Source organism: Hypanus sabinus, unplaced genomic scaffold, assembly GCF_030144855.1.
Source record: "Hypanus sabinus isolate sHypSab1 unplaced genomic scaffold, sHypSab1.hap1 scaffold_714, whole genome shotgun sequence".
Taxonomy (NCBI): domain Eukaryota; kingdom Metazoa; phylum Chordata; class Chondrichthyes; order Myliobatiformes; family Dasyatidae; genus Hypanus; species Hypanus sabinus.
The window spans coordinates 211,023-218,697 of NW_026781566.1; positions in this window are offsets into that span (position 1 = coordinate 211,023).

Below are 7,675 nucleotides of genomic sequence, written 5' to 3' on the forward strand. Positions count from 1 at the left end.
GAACAACGTTTACAAGCATTCAATCCTATGGCTCCTGTCCCGTTCCTGCTGACGATAAATCATCGCCAGTGTCTCAGCAATCCCTTCCCTCGCTTCCCACAGCAGCCCGGTGTACAACTCATCCGGTCACGGCGACTTATCAAACTTAATAGCTTCAACATCTCTAGTGCATCCTCTTTCATAACGTTTATACACTCAAGCGTTTCAGTCCGCTGTAAGTCCTCCCCACAATTGCCAAGGTCGTTTTCACTGGTAACTACTGAAGCAAAGTATTCTTAAAGGGCCTCTGCTAGTTCCTCCAGCTCCATGCGCATGTTTCCACTTTCACACCTGCTTGGTCCTACACTCACAGGGCTCATCGACTTGCTCCTCACATGCTTGTAGAATGCCTTGGGGATTTCCTTAATCCTGCTCGCCAAGGCCTTCTCGTGGCTCCTTCTAGCTCTTCTAATTTCATTTTTGGGCTGCTTCCTGGCACCCTTATAATTTTCTAGAGTTCAAACAGTACCTAGTTTCTTGAAACTTTCACAAGCATTTCTTCTCTTCTTAACTAGATTTTCTACAACTTTTCGCAAATTGTCTGCTTCTATTACGCTCATGCACCATGGTAAGGGAGATAGATTTGCGATCAATACCTCCAAAATGCTCTTCCACCGAGACGACGTTAATTTTCCAATACCAGATCAGATACAGCCCCTCCTGCATTTGGTTTACCTACATATCGTGTCAGGAAACCTTTCGGAATACTCCTAGCAAACTCCACTGTATCAAAACTGCTTGCTCTGGGGAGATGACGGTCAATATTATGAAAGTTAAGATCTCCCATCAAAACAACCCTATTATTATTGCAGCGTATCAAAATCTACCTCCCCATCCGTTCCTCAATGCTTCTGTTACGATTGCGGGGTTAGGGTGTTAACTACAAAAACAACTAGTAACGTTATTTTCCCATTGCTGTTTCTGACTTCCATTCAGAATGACTCAGTGTACAGTCCCTTCATGACTTCCACCTTTTCTGTAGCCGTGATAATAGCCCTGATTAGTAGTACCACTGTCCCACCTCTTCTCCTTCCTCCCTGCTCCTTTTAAAACATCTGACTCCCGGAACACTCAACAGTCCTTCCTGCCCGGAGAGATCCAACATTCGGTAATGGCCAAAATATCATAGTTTAACGTATTGATCCCAGTTCATCCGCCCTGCCTTGTTTATGTTTCGACCTGCATTAAAATAGTCACATCTCCAACCATCGGGCTCAGTGCGTCTTTATTTGTCATTCCTTGTGCGGCAACCGCCCATCCTCTGCCTCTTCACTTCAGCGTTAGCAAACTTCCCTTCCAGGATATTGATTCCCTTCCAGTTCACATGCCTCGCGTCACACTTGTAAAGGCCACTCCCTTCCCAGAAAAGATTCCAATGATCTGAGAATATGAAACCCTGCACCACCTCCTCAGTCACGTATTCATCTGCCTATATTCCTGTTGTGACCTTCGCTAGCTCCTGGCACCGAGTGTATTCCGGAGAGGTCCTGCTCTTCAGCCTCCCTCCTAACTGTCTAAACTTACTGTCCGGGCCTCTACCTCACTCCTGCCTCTGTCATTGATACCAACATGTACCGCGACCTCTGGCTGCTCACGCTCATTTTCCAGAATATTCTGCAAACTTCCGGAGACATCCTGGAGGCAACACATTACTCCGGCTTCCCTTTTGCTGCCGCAGAATCTCTATCAGACCCCTAATTATCTAATCCCCGATGTCTATTACTCCGCTTGAATTCACCTGACAGTTCTGAGGATCAGAGCCGACCACAGTGTCCGGATATGTCATCGCCCTCAGCAGCATCCGAAGGTCTACAGAAAGACCCTGCACTTACTTCCTTTACCTTTCTCGGTGTTCATACATCGATTACCCGAATTCTGCTCTGGTTCTAACCACCTGCCCAATAGTTCTATCTATTAAATGCTCTGTCTCCCCTAAGCTCACCCAACACAAGCTCCAGCTTATTAATGCGGTACTTCATGAGCTGGAGTTAGTTGCACTTCTCGCGTATGTAGTCATCGGGGGGATCCTGAGGTTCCATGATTTTTCTCATCCTGCAGGAGGAGCATTCCTCCACCATCCTGCCTGCTTTGTACGATGGGCAACCTCGACCAAGTTCTCTAATGTGTTTCTTTGGCTTCTGTTTCGTTTCGTCCACGCCACATGAGACAAAGCATGAAGCCCCTAGTCTCACCGGGAGCCGACACAAGACAATGCCGTCCCGCTTGCCTCTTCCATACTTTTATTTAATTCAAAGAGCTCTGTTCCAACACTGACTGGGTCTCTGGAATGTCCACAAAGCTCTCTTTTTATACTAGATTCGCCGCTTATCCGTAGCCCTCTATTTTTCTAAGCTTCATGTACATATCTAAAAGTCTCTTGAAATACCCTATCGTATTGCCTCCACAAACGTTTCCGGCAGCCCATTCCACGCACTCACCACTCTCTGAGTGAAAAACGTACCCCAGACATCTCCTCGGTGCCAACTCCCCAGCACCTTTAAACTGTGTCCTCTTGTGGCAACCATTTCAGCCCTGGAAAGAAGCCACACTTTCAATGCCTCTATCATCTTGTACACCTCCATCGGGTACAACACCATCGGGTCGCCTCTCATCCTTCGCCGCTCCAAGGAGAGAAGGCCGAGTTCATTCAATCTGCTTTCACAAGACTTGCTCCCCAATCCAGGCAACATCCCTGTAAATCACCTCAGATGGAGGAGAGGAAGCAGCTGCTACTAAAATATTGATGTGAGTTCTCAGACTCCCGTCCACCTCCCTGATGGTGTTATTGAACAGAGGGCATATCCTTGGTGGTGGGAATCCTTAATAATGGATACTGCCTTCTTGATGGATCTTACTAATTTTCCTAATCAACTCCATGACAATCCGCCATGACTGTTGTAACATTACCCTCTATCTCCCATTGTAATTTGTGGACCACGTGATTTACTACTGCTTGGGTGGTCTCTATACAATTCACATCAGGGACTTTATTTTTACATTTGCTGTTCCTTAATTCAAGCCACAAATTCTACACCTGCCAACCCTATGCAACGTCTTTCTAATGATTTTATTTAATATTTTAGAAACAGAGTCACACAACCCCATTACCGGCTTTTTCTTTCAAGAATCTTTTAAATACCTGGGAAACAAGAGGATCTGCAGATGCTAGAAATCTAGAGAAATACACACAAACTGCTGGAGGGGCTCAGCATGTCAGGTAGCATCTATGGATGGGAATCAACATTTCGGGCCAAGACCCTTCATCAGGACTCTTGATACCCACATATCTGGAAAATCAACAAGCAAATGTAGTGCAAAGAACAGGAGAAACTTTGACAAAATTTAGTTCAAGGCTTAAAAAAAATCTGCCAAACAGAGTTCAATAGTTAACTAATACAACAAAGGAAATTAATCACTACTGACATTGACTCTTTTTTATGAAAATATCTTGGTCCCATTTCAGTCAGAAAAAAAATTAGGAAGATAAATAAGAACTGAAATGACAACTTTAGAAAAGCCTATTTAAACTCAAACTCTATTTAAACAGATTAACACTACCTTAGACAGAAGGAGGAAGCTGAATAACACACATAAAAAAATCACACAAGTCAGATAAAACTTCTACGTTTATATTTTCATCAAAATGTGCAGTATTCAACGCTCCATGTGTGTAAGTGCAATTATGATAAGAGATACAGACCAGCAAACTTTGATGAGAGGCTAATCAAGAAAAAATAAATTATTTATAGGTAAGTAAACATTAACAATGAGTATGACCCTCCATGGGAGACATCCCAACAATCTGAGCAGACTAGATGTTGACAAGGAAACATCGAGCACCTGACTGAGATTTGGAGACCTCTTCCTAGAAAAAACAGGGGTTTCCTGCAGAAATACAGGACAAGATGATTAAAAAAAGAAAAAGAAAACACAAAAAATACATATAATATAAACAAACAAGGCAATACACAGAAAATGCAAAGAGAAACCAGACACAATCCAGCACATTCTGGGATCCTGCAGCAATTTAATTCAATCTGACTACTTATGCAGGTACAATCAAATGGCAAATGTCATTCACCAAAATCTTGCTTTATATTACAAATTCATGAATGACCACAGTAACTTCATTACGGCACCATAAATTCAAGCCTGCTGCAGTAAGCGACTGGATCTCACAATTTATATGATGATCAATACATTATTACAGATAGGATAATCTGAAATAAACATTCGGATGTAATATTACAGTATAAACAAGCAGGAACAACTGCCTCAAAAGATATAACCATTCTCAACACATACATGTGCCTCGACCAATGGGGCACCTGACTACGGGCATTGTTTGTGTCATCAGTCAGACAAGCAAAGTATTTTCTCTGCCAATTAGCATCCAAATGTTGCTTTTCTGTCATTTGTAGTCATACCCCTTGGCTGATTCCCTTCTCCTCATCATACATTCTTACCCCGACCATCGTCCAAGAACCCCAAACTCTGAACTGAGCACACCCACCTCTGGTGTCTGACCCTGCTCAGTTGAACATCTAACTAATGGTTTCCCATTCTGCGTTCAGACTTTCGAGGACAGTGTGTTTCTAACAACCCTTTAGAAGCAGTGAAAATGTCCCATAATGTGGAAATGAGCTGTGCATAAGGAGGGTAATACCAATGTCATTCAATAGACAGTAGGTGCAGGAGTAGGCCATTCGGCCCTTCTAGCCAGCACCGCCATTCACTGTGATCACGGCTGATCATACACAATCAGTACACCGTTCTTCCCCTCTCCCCATATCCCTTGACCCCGCTATCTATATGAGCTCTAACCAACTCTTTCTTGAAAACATCCAGAGACTCGGCCACCACTGCCCTCTGGGGCAGAGCATTCCGCATATTATCACTCTCTGGGTGAAATAGATTTTCCACATCTCTGTTCTAAATGGCCTACCCCTTATACTTAAACTGTGACCTCTAGTTCTGGACTCACCCATCAGCGGGAACATGTTTCCTGCCTCCAGCGCGTCCAATCCCTTAATTTTCTTACATGTTTCAATCAGATCCTCTCTCGTCCTTCTAAATTCCAGTGTATACAAGCCCAGTCGCTCCAATCTTTCAACATATGACAGCCCCGCCTTTCCGGGAATTAACCTTCTGAACCAATGCTGCACTCCCTCAATAGCAAGAATGTCCTTCGTCAAATTTGGAGACCAAAACTAGACACAATACTCAAGGTGGGGTCTCACCAGCGCCCTGGACAGCTGCAGAAGGACCACTTTACTCCTATACTCAATTCCTCGTTATAAAGGTCAGCATGCCATAAGCTTCCTTCAGCTATACCTGCATGCTTGCTTTCATTGCCTGATTTAGAAAAACACCTAGATCTTCTTGTACTTCCCCTTTTCCGAACTTGACTCCATTTTTCCTCAGCACAGAGATTAGAGGGGCGAAGAACATCTCAGACAGAACTGCAGGCAGATCGGCTTCTCCAGTCTGCAGAAAAAAACATCTCCCAATCATATCCCATTCTCCTTAATTATTTTTTTATCCCTTCCCTGACTGACAATATTTCGGATGAATTAGGTATTAAGTGTTTTTGGGACCTGTTTATCTCAGGGTCTTTTGCTTCATTTGACCAATTGTCAACTAAATTTGCACTGCCAAAACACAATTTTACAGATACCTTCAAATTAGAGATTTCTTATGTTCCCGATTAACTATTTTTCTTATAGGTCCTGTTAAAAATTTACTTGACTATCTTTTAAATTTAAAACCTTTTGTTAATGCTTCTATTACCAGCATTTATAACTTGTTGATTGTTTCTATACAAGATTTTTTAGATAAAATTGAAAAAAAAAGCTTGAGAGGATGACCTCAATTATCAGATTTCTAATGAAAGATGGAATAAAATTCTGAAATGGATTAATAAATCATATTCCTGTGCTCGTCATTCTCTTCTACACAATTCAAAGTAGTTCATAGAGCTTGCATCTCTAAACAGAAGCTGTCCAGTTTTTATCCGAACGTTTCTCCACTTTGTAATAAATGCAACTCTGCTGATGCTTCTTTAATTCATATGTTTTGGCTTTGTTCTAAAATTGAAAGGTTTTGGCAGAAAGCATTTCATAACTTCTCACAACCTCTTAGGGCCCAATTTGACCCAAATCCCATACTGCCTTGCTTGGTATTATTGCAAATGAATTACTTTTAATCTACAAGTTTTAGTTTTTACCTCTGTTTTAGCAAGGAGAGCAATCGTGCTTCAATGGAAGGAGTCTACCCCTCCTACACATCTTCAATAGCTAAATGACATTATGTCTTATTTAAATTTAGAGAAGATCCACTGTTCAGCCTTAAATTCGAAACAATCTTTTTATGATATCTGGGGACCTTCCCTAAATTATTTTTTCAATTTATAAAGCTTAACAGTGCACAGACTTTTATGTATATTTTCTTCTTAAGCAAGTATGTTTTTTATCTAATTATTCATTATCATCCATCAGTTTTTTTTTCCTTCGGTAGTTGGTAGGGGGTTGATTCCTTTGTACATAAAAATTTCTTTTATGATGTATGATTTATCTTTAAATTTATGATTACGGAGTGGTATACCTTTATGTGATGTGCTATAGTATTTTGATTAGTTTTATTACAATATATGAATGTACACAGTTTCTGTTGAGATGTATCTATGTGTTGCACTCTGTATGTCTTGATTTCTTTTGAATAAAAATACAGTAAAAAGAAAGAAAGAAAAATCAAGGGAAACATCTTCACCCACAGAGTGGTGACGGTTTGGAAACTATCACAACAGGGAGAGCGAAATGGAACACCAGGGGAGTATTTAAACGGACTGTCAAGTAACAGAATCACTGGCAGAGTACGGCCGGCCTGAGTTAACTCTCTACTATACACTAGGTGTGTTATAAATTAACCAAATACCTGAGACAGTTTAAACTGATTTATTTTTTTTTTTCAGATCCAGAATATTAAACTCCAGTCACATTAAACTGGAATCTTCAGCAGAAGAAACTCCACGCATTCCCAGTGACCAGGGTGCAGAATTGGGTGTGGTGAGCAACAGCAATAATTGCAGAGTTCAGCACTGAGTTACTCTCAAAATTGCATTCAGCAACAGTGATGGACAAATATCTAGCATGAAGCTTATTGAAACTTTCTTCCCAGTGTGAACATGGTAGTGTGTCACAAGTGTAACATGCTGTAAGGTTTCACTGCTAATGTATTGGGCACTCGGTAATGTTTCACTGCTGAGGTAATGGTTTCTCAGTAGCAGCAATGTTTAAGTTACGACTGGAGATAACAGGGTTTTGGAGTGCATGGCTATCCAACGACAGAAATGTTGTACTTTCTTGTGAGTCTGGAAGAGAGATTTTTGTGGTCTTTTGCCAGGGAGAGATAAGAAGATGTGAATGGAGAGAGTGGGCCCTTTTTCTTTTATTTTCATTTTCTTTACTAACCCTATAGTCAAAGTAAGATTTTAAAGCCCAACCATTTAATCACATATTGTGCTCTGTTTGTTGTTTCGGGGTACTGATTTGTAGCAGGGGACACATCACGCAGAATCCACCGAAATGAGATTTCTTAAGTTTGGCCAGGCTCGGAGTGGGTGGGGGCAATCACCCCT